The sequence below is a fragment of the Sinohyriopsis cumingii genome, unplaced genomic scaffold (assembly GCF_028554795.1).
Source record: "Sinohyriopsis cumingii isolate HCF-2022 unplaced genomic scaffold, ASM2855479v2 utg000229l, whole genome shotgun sequence".
Classification (NCBI taxonomy): Eukaryota; Metazoa; Mollusca; class Bivalvia; order Unionida; family Unionidae; genus Sinohyriopsis; species Sinohyriopsis cumingii.
In genome coordinates, this window is record NW_028315879.1 from 5,311,725 (window position 1) to 5,325,985 (window position 14,261).

Genomic DNA, 14,261 nt, shown 5'->3' on the forward strand with positions numbered 1-14,261 from the left:
TTGCGATATTAAAGATATGATATGTTAATATTATATTAAATAATGAAATGACGTCCACAAAGAAAGAAGGGGTAGAAACACTTATGTATAAGGGGAAGGGAGATGTAAAAGACATATCGAGTTGGATATCGATATCGTTTTTAAATACAGACTATAAAATAGGTAGTAAGATCCTTGCTAACAGAATTAAAACATGTGTTGGAAACATAATTAATATTATATTCATACCAAAATTCTAGCAATAAAAACAGCGATTTATTTTTGGATACTAAAGGAGAGGAGGGGGCCTTGATCTTATATATCAAGAAAAGGCTTTTGACAGAATAGAGTATAGTTACATAGATACAGTTTCTTATATATGCACGATGAAATTTAATGTAGAACGTTCCGCGAGACAGGATTGTTCCTTATCGATGATATTATATGTAATAGAAATAGAAGCCCTCCGAATAAAAATACATAACAATAAAAATATAAAGGGAATTTAACTTCCAAACCTCAGAAAGGAACTAAAAATGGTACATCATGTTCGTGACTAATACAAATTTTACATCCGATGCCGACACCTTCAAACATTTATAAAAGGAATTTATGGACTTCGGGAAAGCAATAAGATCTAAAATTAATCATGCAAAAAACTGAAATTATGTTGATAAGTAACTGGCGGGGGATCATCCCTGGACTCGAACCAGAACTTGTAACGACACGTGCAAAAGGTTTAGGAGTGACTTGTGTGTGTGTGTGTGTGTTTGTGTGTGGTGGGGGTGGTCTAAGAGTATATAAATTCAACACAATTGAGAAATACTACGAGCTAACTTACAAATGTAGGCACCTGCAAATTTGAATATAATGGATCGAATGCAGGTCGCTCAGACATATGTATATTAATATATGGTATAAGTTTAACTAGTTAGATTTAAAGGACAGTATGATGATACCTTTGACAGAAAAATAATCCTGTTCATATAGGGAGGGAAGTTACATTACCTCCGCAGCGAAACTCATAAAATAATGATGGAGGGATCACTAATTATTCCAACATCTTTGACATTATAAATTAGAAAAATTTGAAAAAGCATTAAAAAACAAACTAGATAAAAGGGAGTCTGTGTGAAATATATATATTTATTTGTGTATACATTCAAACAAATGCATGGGGTATACAGAAACAATAATATAACCACATTAATAGAACCACCAACAAAAATGAGATATATCAAAACTATAGTTCTTAAATATATAGTCAGATCAGGAAAATATCGACTGAGGAAAAATATTTGTTTGTCTAGCTGGAGATGTAGCATTTGGAAGATATTTTAAAAAAGATACCAGTATATCACTTTTTGTAAAACAAAGTTTATACGCAAAAAAAATCATTCGAAATTGAACTGCCAAACAAATAAAGAGTGAAAGAAATTAACTGCAAAAACAAAAACTCAGCATTGCACCTTTCAGATAGAAAGCCCACTGTACACAACGGATAAAAATAACAAAGAGCTATACAAAGAAATAATAAATTGCATTAAGATGTCATGATCAGATGTGGTAGAACATCTTTTCCGACTTGAAAAATAAAAAACAACAACAGCACGGCATTTTAGAAACCCTGGTATATCTTATGCATAAACAACCATATTTGTCTTTCTATATGTTGCCAAATAAGAGGTAACGAGTTTGAAACTCTTAACGGCATTCGCAATATATTTTTTTAATTACTTTTGTATATTTATCTTCAAACTTCTTTTAAACTCTCTCCCCTAGTTTATTTATTTATTTATTTATTTTATTGTTTTAATTCCCGTCCTAGGACGGGCGATGAACCTAGCCATATATAAACATTCAAACTTGTCTTTCTGTGAAATCCAGGCTGCCAAACAAGACGTCGCGAGTTCGAAACGAGCGGCGGCATCACAATTCTTTTAAAACTTTATTTGTATTTTTATGTTCAAACTTTCTTTTAAAGTCTCTGATCCCAAAATATTTTACTTTTTTTATTCCCTTCCAAGGACGGGCAATTGACCTAGTAAATTAAAACCGAGTGGTCCTGTTCTCCGAAACACTGAATGGGGGGGATGATGGTAGGGGTTGGTGCATTTCCAGAAAGTGCAGTCAGACATACCTCTTCCAGTAGAAGAGAGGGGCCCTGATAGGAACTGCACAACGTCCCCGCCAGGAAGAAACATTCTGAATAACAATTTAACAAATAGAAAAGGAAAATCATGGGGTCAGGTACCCGAGTGGTCTATGATGCTCGCCTTTAAAATCACAAAATAATCTCATCTCGCTCGCATCGGGTGACGCGAATTTCGGGCTCGGCGAAAGTGTGCATTTGAGAAAGGTTGCCAGCAATTTCCAGTTGTTCAGTAGACTTTCCCAAGAGTTTACCGGGTTCTTCCGTCACCATATATACCGACCGCCATGTTTAGCCTATCATGTGCTGAACATGACATTAAGCCCACAAGAACAACACCAACAATAACGACAAGAATATGAAAATTGCAGATCCTAACATTAATTAATACGAACGCTATGTACAAGAAACTAAGTAACAACAGAAATGCCCCTTTCAGTAAGAAATGATAGTGTTATGCCAATGCTATTGGCTAACGCGCGGTAGTACGTGTCAAACCACATAGGCTTGTACTCGTTCCTTACAATTTACCTATCATACATGTACTACATAATAACTACAAGGAAAGAGAGGACACTTCTTTTCTTTTTCGCCCGACCTATTTAAGAATAAACGCTGATATTTGAAACTATATTTCGCGTAACGTAATAAATTTGGTACCGATGTTTAGCTCAGGCATTCGACTGTATATACGTATCCACAGTTTGGCTTGTTATTATACCTTTAAGGAATGCCAGACCATTTTTCCACGTTACTGCTTGATATGGCCATGATCGCGCCCGCCTAATATGCAAGAACAGCGCGCTGAATGCGATTCTGTCTTCTCATCGCCAACTGAAAATAAGTTATAAATAACCGCAGGACGTTATTTTATTTTAACCAATGAGAGGACAAAATTCCATTCAGGGTATTTCACGTAGTGGTATATTGCAATAATGAGTCGTAATAGAATCGTGGAGATGTATATGAAGGCAGATATGAACAATTATTTATATTCTTATTATTGTTAATATTGTAATATCAATATGCAGATGTATTTAACGTTGTGTGTAGATTTATTTGAGAGGAATCATTTATTTGAATTACTTATTGTCAAATTAATGTATGGACTAAAGAAACAGGTTGGGATTATTTTGAACTCAATCTAACCGATACGGTGGCCTAGTGGTAGAGCGTCCGCCTAGGATGCGGGAGGTTGCAGGTTGAGTGGAGATTACGAGTCTAACATTCTACCAACTGAGCTACCGCGGTTTCCTTTTTTTCACGAAAAGGTTTGCAAACTGTCCATTGCCTGGTTTAAACAAAAGACCTGGGATATAATCCCTGTCGACATGTATATAAGTTAAGCATATTTTTTCATCCCTCCACTATCCTCTCTGTCCCTCCCAACTTTTATACATCCAGTCCTGCGTTGTCCTCCCACACACTACAATTTAAATATGTACCATGTATATCACATTTTGAAAAGAAAATAAAGGCTGAAACATGTTAAAGGATATGTTGCATCTAGATTGTTTCAGAGAGATAGATAGATAGATCGATCAATAGATCGATAGATAGATAGATAGATAGATCATTATGAAAATGTTTGCATAATTTCATGTTGGAGTTGATTTTGTAATAAAGGCGAGCAAACAGAGTCAAAAATGTATCTTTGGATTTCATTGAGAGTGAGCAAATGTATGACTGGTAGTTTCATAATAGATTCGATGACTCTGTGGAGTTTTTTATCATTCTGTGATGAAAACAGAAGAAGAATAAATCTCACACACCCCCCCGAAAAAAAGCGATGTATGCAGAATGGGAACAGGGTTCTAAATTTGCTGCACACGAATCAAACCCGAAATACAACACAATGTGTGGAGTCTGGTTTAATGTTTTAAAGCTGCAGTATAGTTGACAAACTAATATTAAAATAGTTGAAATTGAATTTACAGATTGTTTTGTTTTCTTCAATAATCTTACCTGAAGCTTGAACTTCATCTTTTGGATACACACCATCTGATGGTATGAAAAGGAATTAGACCAATTACTGAGCCTACATTTCTTAATTTCTCTTAGGTCAGGGTTTGCATGAATTCGTTTTCCATTTGAGATGGAGAGTGGAATATAAGGAAATGGCCGGAAATACGACATACCTTTCAACTTTGGTGGTGTTATCTGCACTTATAGCGAATTGGTTTTGAGGGAACATAAAATTCACTTTTTTTCTTGGGGTCATGAACATTGATTCTTCGAAGAAATAAATCGAATTTCACGTTCGATCAACATGCCAATTCCTATCATTTATATATAATGTCCTTTGCCAGTTTACTCTGCGAGTAAAGCTTTCATACTGTTTTATATCTTGTCCTCATATAATCTCAAATTTGACTAAAAGATCGTTTAAAACGTAAAATGGCCTTCACCATAACCACACAATATTGTAAATGGATTTCTTTACGTAAGAGACCATCATGAATTTAAGAAAACATATCCATCGTTAAGTCCAACAACGCGTCGAATCAGATAACAATAAGAACAACAACAACAAAAAAAAAAAACAAAGAAACAAAGTGCTTTAACATACGTTAATGCTCGGGGTTCCGTTCCTAACTGACTCTTGCAATATGTATGAGAGAAACTTTTGTTACGTCAAAATACCATACCACTCAGACTTGATCTCCGATTTTTAACTTTGAAGAAATTAAAAAATGGTATGAAGGGCTATCAGCAGAGTTTAGACATCAGTGGAGGTAACCTTATTGTGTGTAAATTTCTAATAGTCAACCATTCTGAAGTTACGAACGGTGTTGATTGACACACTTGGCCAACGTGTTTCTCATGTTATACACTACACCAACGTTAAATCTATGACCAAAATATAACGGGGAGGTCGGAGTGGGGGTGGGGTTTGGGGGGAACGTGATTATACAAATCGATTATACCTAAACTCAATCCCTACTCGTACCCGATCACATTTCACTACACCCCAACCAAACCGGAGCAGACAAAAATGGCCATTTCACCTGTATCAAATATATTTGGGTAAAACGTAATGAAATTATATGCAATGTTTGTCTTGATGTCTAGGTACTTCTATTCAGAAATAATATCCATTGGATATGATCTCTAGGGAAGAAATTTTGGAAATTATATTGTCTCTACCATCCGAAGATAATAGTCGTATCGACAGGTTTCTTTCTAACACGGCTGACATTAACAATATTTATATATAGACTATTTCTTCGCCCATTAATCTGTATTTCCTCAATTAAGAGATTTTGCATAAGGCATCGAGTTAGGTACGTGAAAAAAAAGTTTCATAGTTACTTAAAAAAATAGTTTCATGTATACAAAACATACACAGCACCTCCACGCACAACCAAAAACAGACACAAGGCGTTTCCCTTTATGCATGTAACTATTGGAGTGTACTTTTCAAACATACTCAGGGGCCCCATGTGGTCTAAAGCGTTAACCATTATGGATCACTGCAAGACCACCTCTGTCTGCGTGGGTTCGAGTCTCGGGTTCGGCCAATGCGGGTATGTGAGAAAGCTTGCCAGTAGCATCTTGTGGGTCGGTGATTCTTTCCAGGGTTCTCCCGGGTTCATCCTCCACCATTAACACTGGCCGCCATGTACAGCCTCTCTTGTGCTGAAAAATGGCGTTAAACCCTATAACAACAACAACAAGAACAACAACAACATACATACCACAACGGTTTCCTTCATTTCGGCAATCGTTATGATGCAAAACGAATATCTGAGAGTGACCCTGGATGTATTTCCACAAGGATCCAAAAACTGAATCAATTCACTTCTTATAAATGAACATTAAACTGAAATTATTAGCATCATTTAAGATTGAATTTACTAAATATGTATAACAACAACATGCTGTTGTTCTTGTTATTGCTACTCAGGTCAAAATTAAGAGTCATATTTTCAAAGTTATCTGGCTTGTTACGACTCATTGGTCTTAAAATAAGTAACAGAAAGAAGCAAAACCAACACAAGAACAACGCGCTGAATGGAATACTAGCTTCTCATTGACCAACTGAAAATCAGTTATAAATAAGTACAGGACATCATTTTATTTTAGCCAATGAGAGGACAGTATTCCATTCAGAGGGATCTCACATATTAAGCGGGCGAGATCACGGCCATGTCAAGAAGTAGCGTGGGAAAATTATTTGGCATTACGTAATGGTATGATATTAAGTCAAACGTTTAATAGGGATAGACAATCGACTGCCTGAGCTAAATATCGGTACCAAATGTATAAAGCTACGCAAAGCGTAGCTTGAAATATCAGCGTTTATTCTTAAATAGGTCGCGCGAGCAAGGAGACGAGTGCCCTCCCTTGTAGTTATTATGCAGTACATGTATGACAGGTCAATTGTAAGCAACGATACGAGCCCCTGTGGTGAAAACGAAATGTCCGGCGGTAATGATATTTTTGTCATCTTCATGGGCATGAAATGCTTTATATATACCGTGCCCAACGAATCAGGTGCTAGTCCCTAAGTTTATACAAAAACTAAATTTACATCAAAAGTATATTGTCACTTTATTTCGCAAAAACTTTACATTTCGGTATTAATTATTTGCCATCAAAACTATTATACTCTATGTTATGGTCACCCATTTCTAGATTGGTCCATAGCTGTGCATAACATTAGTACCGTGAATCCAGTACACATATATACCGGCTAATCGACTTAATGCCAATTGGTAGAAATTCAATTTAAATTTTGATAGTGACTGTAAAGTATAGATTCAGTTTGGATCTAATTAGGTTTTATATGAACAAGAAAACGTCTCAGCAGTATATAAAAGCAGCTTTATGACTTTACTTTTAATTTTATGTAAACAATCATTTCATGTCTCTTGTAGTGAAAAGTGATAGGTTCGCAGATTAGGATGCGTGTGTGTGTGTGATTTGGATTTATAACGTAGCTTTAACAATTATTCAGTCATATCGCTACGATGTGTGGTGGTTTACAGTGATGTATAGCACTGAGGAAACATAAGGCAGACATGTACCATGACGTCCCACGTAGTCACATTATCATGACACCAGGCCGACCAGTCCTAACACTAACCTCGTAATGCTGAGCGTATATCGAGGCAGCCGTTTGTACCATCTGTATGTCTTTGATATGTCTTGGCGGGGGTTCGAACGCGCGACCTCCCGCATCCGAGTCGGACGCTCTAACCACTAGGCCACCAGAGCGGTCGCACAGTAGGATGTACAAAACTGAGACTTTTAAGCTCGTTCCTCGGGTATCATCATACGTTCGGTGCTACATCATACTATCAGGTTTTCTTCATTGCAAAAAGAACTGGGGGGCCCGAGTGGCCGTGTGGTCTAAAGCGCTCTCCGTTATGGATCACTGCCATCTCACCTCTGTCTGCGTGGGTTCGAGTCTCGAATTCAGCCAATGTGGGTATGTGAGAAAGCTTGCCAGTAGCTTCTCGTGGGTCGGTCGTTCTTTCCGAGGTTTTACCGGGTTTTTCCTCCACCATTAATATTGGCAGCCATGTATAGCCTATCGTGTGCTGAAAAATGGCGTTAAGCTCTACAACAGCAACAACAACACCAACAATTATTAATAACAGTAAACACGCGCGTCAGCATCTATTTGTAGATGCTATGCAATTTTTCGTTCATACTATCTTAATATAGAACCTATGAACGTGCGAATTTTCAACTAAAGATAATCACTGCCATTTTCAGTCATGAATTAAAAAGAAATTAAATTATAGATTTACATCAATCAAAAACCTCTTGTAGTACTGGTTGTGTGTATGTACGTATAGCACGTATGCATAAACATTCCGACACTTTTCTCAAGATAGCAGGTTTGTGTGCTTGAACAGTGATTCAAAAGCAGTTGCTGGATTGATTAAAATCAGATCTCCACTAATGTACGTGAAGATCTGACAGCGACAACTTAGGGATAGTGTTGAAACTCTATTTGGTGATCTTTGCCCCCAAATCAATAGGTGTATTTAGTCTCAAATACATGACATCCACAATCGCTGGTTTATAGTAGGTAACCAAGAACAGAGTAAACTATATTTCCATTAATGCTCAGTGACCCCACTGCAAAATCAATGTAAAAGTATAGATTTTGGAAGATGGCTATTGTACCATAACTAAGTGGAATCTTGTTGAAGTCAAGGTCACAGGTAACACTTAACTTTAGCGTATAGGCTTGTCCCGCAATAAATTACTGCCTGTGAAAGATGGGATGCTCTGCTGAATGGGATACGGCATGATTGATTTTTAATTAGGACCTGCTGGAATAATGGTCACAGATATAGAAGAGGCGACATTAACGTGGGGTTAAGTGGCGGGAAACGCAACGTAGAGACAAACCAGAGACAATTCTGTGCCATTTGGATTGTGTGCGTGTGATTTTGAATTTGAATGTAGCTTTCACAATTTTACAGTCATATCGCTACAATTCTGCAGTATGGAAATTTATAGTGATGTTTAGCACTAGGGTATCATGCCGCAGACATATAGCATGATGTCCCACCCAGTCACATTATAGTAGGCTGACCAGTCCTAACACTAACCGCTTAATGCTAAGCGTCTATCAATACAGCTGTTATAAATATTTGTATAAGTCTTTGGTATGACTCTGCTGGAGTTCAATCCCTCAAACTCCTGCATTTGAGGAGGACACACTAACCACTAGGCCACTGGAGCAGTCTAGTGCCATTTGGAAACAAGTGTCTAAAATTAGTTTTTCCTGAAGAGTTATTAACACAGGCGGACCAGAGAGAATTATTCTAAGTTAAATGAGGAGTGTGCTTCCATGACAGAATTCAATTTTTTAATTATTCCCCACTCCAAGAAAAAGAGCAAGTATCTTTTCTCGTTAAAACATTGTCCATGGGATGGGTGTCTGGAAGTGAGGGACACGAAGACATTCAGTCATAGAAAAGAGAGCGTGTCTTGGAAAGCATAAGGGGAAAAGATCTATATAAATAAACCAGTGGGGAAAGAGAACAGACAACCAGGGTAGGGCGGAAGACCCAAATGAGGTTGGAGAGAGAGAAAAGAGGAAAAGGAATACAGCGACACTGACCTCTCGCAAACACTGAATTTGAAAGGAGACACAAACAGGTTATGCCGGCATGCTGAACAATGAGTTTTATTGTTCATTCGACTCTATGATAACATTTTTTTTATCGGTATAATAGAATGGATAACTGCATTTCTTATCAATTTTGAAATTCTATTTCTAAGAGAAAGTGTATCATTCAAATGTCATGTTCAATTTCGTATTGTTTATGCAATTGATTAAACTGTATTTTTTTAAATACGGAGTGGGGGGCTTGTGTTGTTCTATTCTATATCTCTACTCAGATCTCTGTTATTCCATCCATTAATTTCATATTTGACATTGTTATTTACTCAATCTGGGCAATAACACCACAGTCAATCTTCTCCTAGATAATAATAACCAAAAAAGCTCAATGTAACAAGTGGGGCATTCTCTTTCAATCGATTAGTGTCTTTCTCATCTCCTATGTGGACCATTTACGTGGTTTGGTCAAAGCAGTGAGTATGCATGTAGAAAACCATCTTCAGTCATTCAATCTTAGTCACATTGACTTTTGATACCTACAATTAATCAGATTCTTCCCAAAGGTATGCTGATCAAATAGTTTGGTAACCACAGACTGTAGTGAGCCTAACATATTCCTAAGAAAATAAAGAACAAGCAGACTGATATCTGCAAAACAGGTGCACATATAATATTATTGCATGGTTGTTGTATAAGAACTGTAAGAAGAAACATTAAGGTTGTCATGCATTACTAGAAGGTACAGCTTAGATGTATCTAGTCCAGAGGTCTCAGACTGATGGCCCATGAAATTATTTCCTGCAGCCCGCAATGACATATGGAATTTGTTGTTGTTGTTATAGCGTTTAATGCCATTTTTCAACGCAAGATAGGTTATACATGACAGGCAGTATACATGGTGGAGGAAGAACCTGTGAAAAACCCAGAAAGAACCACCAACCCACCAGAAGCTACCAGCATGCTTTCTCACATACCCAAACTAGCCGAGCATGAGACTCAAACGCACACAGACAGAGGCGAGATGGCAGTGATCCATAACAGTGAGCGCTTTAGACCATTCTGCCACTTTGGGCCCCACAGAATTTGTAAAATAATTAATAATGCAATTTTTTTTTTCAGTCAGCCAGTTTGATACAAATTTGATTGTTACATCATTTACTTCCTGTTTACAACATATCAACTAGCTACCATCTTTTGTATATGAACCACTTTTGACATGTCAAAACTTATTAATCTTTGAATTTCAAGAAATGTCGAAACTCATTAGTGTTTGAATTTAAATGTTGAAACTATCCAAGTTATATTTATTCCAAGCGTCAGACATAATGTAGTTTTAAGTTCAACTATGGCAAATATAAAATTAAAATTGTAACAACAGCCTACTGGTTGAGGTTCTCGTGCTCACTTTTGTGATTCTAAGAAATGAAAGGATGATGCCAATTAATGCAGCAATATACTGATTTAAAACTACCAACACTTAATTATCATGTAAAAAATTCCAATTGCAACTAGTTTATCATTGGAAACATATTTGAATATAAATTAAAGGACAATCCCTCACTTTTTATTTGTGTTTTCAAAACAGGTGAATTGGAAGATCAAAATTGCACATTTTCCTACTGGGACATACAAAAGAAAAATTCATAGTGCAGCACGCATTAAAGTTATGATTTTTGATCTAATTATTTGTTTCTCTTGCTGGGAGTATACTATGTAAAAATAAGAGCAAATCCTGAGTAACGTCTAATTTTCATGCACAAAATTCCTTGTCATATTCCAAAAAATAGCAACAACAACAATCTCCCAACTATAACAACAAATACTAGTTTTACTACAATAAAAATAACAAGAGTACCTATAATGGATTGATGGTTTCTGAGTGAGAAGAATTTCCAGGAATTTAATACAATACCATATTTTTGGTAAATACTAAGTAGACTCTTATGTATAATATATTAATTTTTTTAATGATTATACACTGTTATGGTTCATTTCGTAAAGAACATATTAAATAATAATGTTGTCTGTTATTGTGGGCTTTTACTATAAGAGAATGTAATTTTGTTTGTAAACATGTTAACTTGGATGTGAATTCAGGACATTGGTATTCCCCTCAGAAAAACATGATCTACCTGCCCTTTTCGTAACAGCTTGTTAATATTTATGTAAACAGACCTGTCCTTTATTTTAATACAGTTTTGATGGAACTTCTACTAAGATGACAGACTATTTCCCAAAAATGGTTTATTGCAACGTATGTCAAGAAGGAAGGTATATACATCATACATGTAATGTTGTTTAAATCAGAATTACTATTCCTATCTTAACATTTGTAGTGGAATTAGTCTTTTAGAAGTGTTCAATTATTATCTGAGGAAATTTATTATTTTCATTACCACTTTTCATTGGAATTACAAAGCTTTCATTGAGTTTAGGATAAAATCACTCTTTAAGGATTATTGTGAATTAATTCAAGGACATATTCTAGGTTATAACAATTTGAAACAGCGAGAACATTTGCAAATTCAAAACCATTCACATATCAGAACATGCAATATTGGAATTTATTTGGAACACCACTGGAATTCATTTGGAACATTACACTGTTGGAAATGTGATATACTTTATAGGACTATTTGGGATTTAATTGACAATACTGTTAAGTTCCTTTTATTAAAAGGAAATAAATTATCTGTTGAATTTTACAAAACTTGATGATTTTGTTATCCTTTAGTTTTATTAAGTTGAAGACCATAGAGTTGTAACAAGACAACATTAAAAGTCTTTTAGTGAAATCCTGGTAACAATATAACCATCCATGGTGGTGGGGGGTAGTGACAGCAACATTTTCAAGACAGCCAATTTAACATCAATATTGGATCTACCAATGGCAACATTTGCACTTAAAAACAGCTAGGTATTATAAGAAGTCTGTTGGTGAAAACCCTATGTTGATATAGGCATACATTTAGGAGGAGCAGAGACACTTTCAACATGGCCAGCATGGGATAACGACACTTTCAACATGGCCAGCATGGTGGTCATACTGTGAGTCAGTTTGCATTGTTTTCATTTAGGACTACCTAGACATGAGAAGAACTTTTCTGACGAATACCATCTCCAAATGACTTTCCAATGAAGAGTAGATCAAGAATTTCCAAATGACCATTTGGGTCATCAGTTTAGCATCATTGTCATTTATGACCAACTAGACATCACAACAAGTCTTTCAGTTAAAACACCATGCTGATATGACCATTAAATTGGTCACTGTGGTGGCCTGAGTGGCACCATTTTCATTAGACACCGTTAGTTTTTAGTAAAATCCATATGTTAATAAGAAATCCATTTAGCACAAGAAGTGATGACAAAGTTCTCAAAATGGCCACTATGATAGGCATATTGGATTTGTGAGCAGCATCATTGCCACAAAACAATTTGCTATGGAGGAGTAATGATCAAAAGCTTTTAAGATCGATCTGTGACAGCTATAACACAACTCAGATCAGCACCCTTTTCATTTAAGACCCACTATACATCATGAGAAGTCTTTTAGTTGAAACATTATAATACCATCCATTGAGAAGTAATGACAAGATTTTCAAGTGGACGATACCTGTATGTTAAGATTTCTGGTGAAAACTCTGTTTTCATATTGGATGTCTTAGCAGCAGCGTCTTCATTTAGGACCAACTAGACCATGAGATGAATGCGTGCATAAGAAAAGGTTCACTGCCATCCTCAATGTAATTTAGGAGATTTGATAACAAATTACCAGTAACAGACAAATGGATGGATAACAAATGATGCATGATAGACAGTCATATAACCTCTTCTGTTCTATGACAAGTAAAGCTAATACAAGCAGATCTAAACAGACGTTTAGCAGTATAGAAAATTTACCACGTGATCCAGTGAAGTAAATTAAATCTCCCATTCACTACTGAAAATTGTCTTTTCTTTCTTATGATATTTCTTCAGGTAATTTCCACTATCTGATTTGGAATCACCAATGTTGGATCATCAATGACAGATCTAGATGGGGCTAGCTGGTTAATTTTAACATGGTTTGAAGGTGTAGTGTTCATGTTTCAGAATGATCATTCATCATTTAATTTGAAATTATGTATCACACGTTATGAGTTGATAATGGAAATCTCTGAAATATATAATACACGATACCAGTGGACTCCATCATGGCAGGCCAATCATTTGACAATGTCAGTGCAAATCCAAACACAAAGGTCATGCACCAGAAGAAGGGTCAGTTCATGTACAACATATACATGTAGTGACCAAGTGAGCCAGTAATTATCCTGGATTATATGAATAATCACACCTATAAGAAAAGTTGTTGTTTTTGTAGGGTTTAACGCCTTTTCAGCACACAATAGACTATACATGGCGGCCAGTATTAATGGTGGAGGAAGTACCCGTGAAATACCCGGAAAGAAACACCGACCCACGAAAAGCTACTGGCAAGCTTTCTCACATTCCCACATTGGCCGAATCCGAGACTCGTACCTAAGCAGACAGAGGTGAGATGGCAGTGATCCATAACGGAGAGTGCTTTAGACCACTCGGCCATTCGGGGCCCCTATAAGAAAAGAAAAGAACAGGTGTTATTTAAATGATGGGGTTTTAGTATTTTGTGATTGGTTGTTTAATTAACTGAGTACTTTTTAATGGATGTCAGGAAAAATAAAGTATAACAGTGGGTTCTAAAGTGTCACATGGCTAAAATGATAGCGCAGTAGGAAAGCTACCATAAGTTTGGGCCCAATGAAAATGCACAATACTTTCAACTGTTAAATATATCAAGCAAATAAATTACATTATACAAAGTCTCTTAGTGAAAACCCCATGTTGATATGGACATCCAATCAGAAGAAGTAGCAATGCAAAAATTTCCATGATGATTGTCGTTTGGGCCTTACCGGAAGTCAGACTGGCACCATTTTATCAAGAACCAACTTGCCAGCAGCATAATTCTTTTAGTGAAAACGAAATGTTGATATGACCATTCATTCAGGAGAAGTA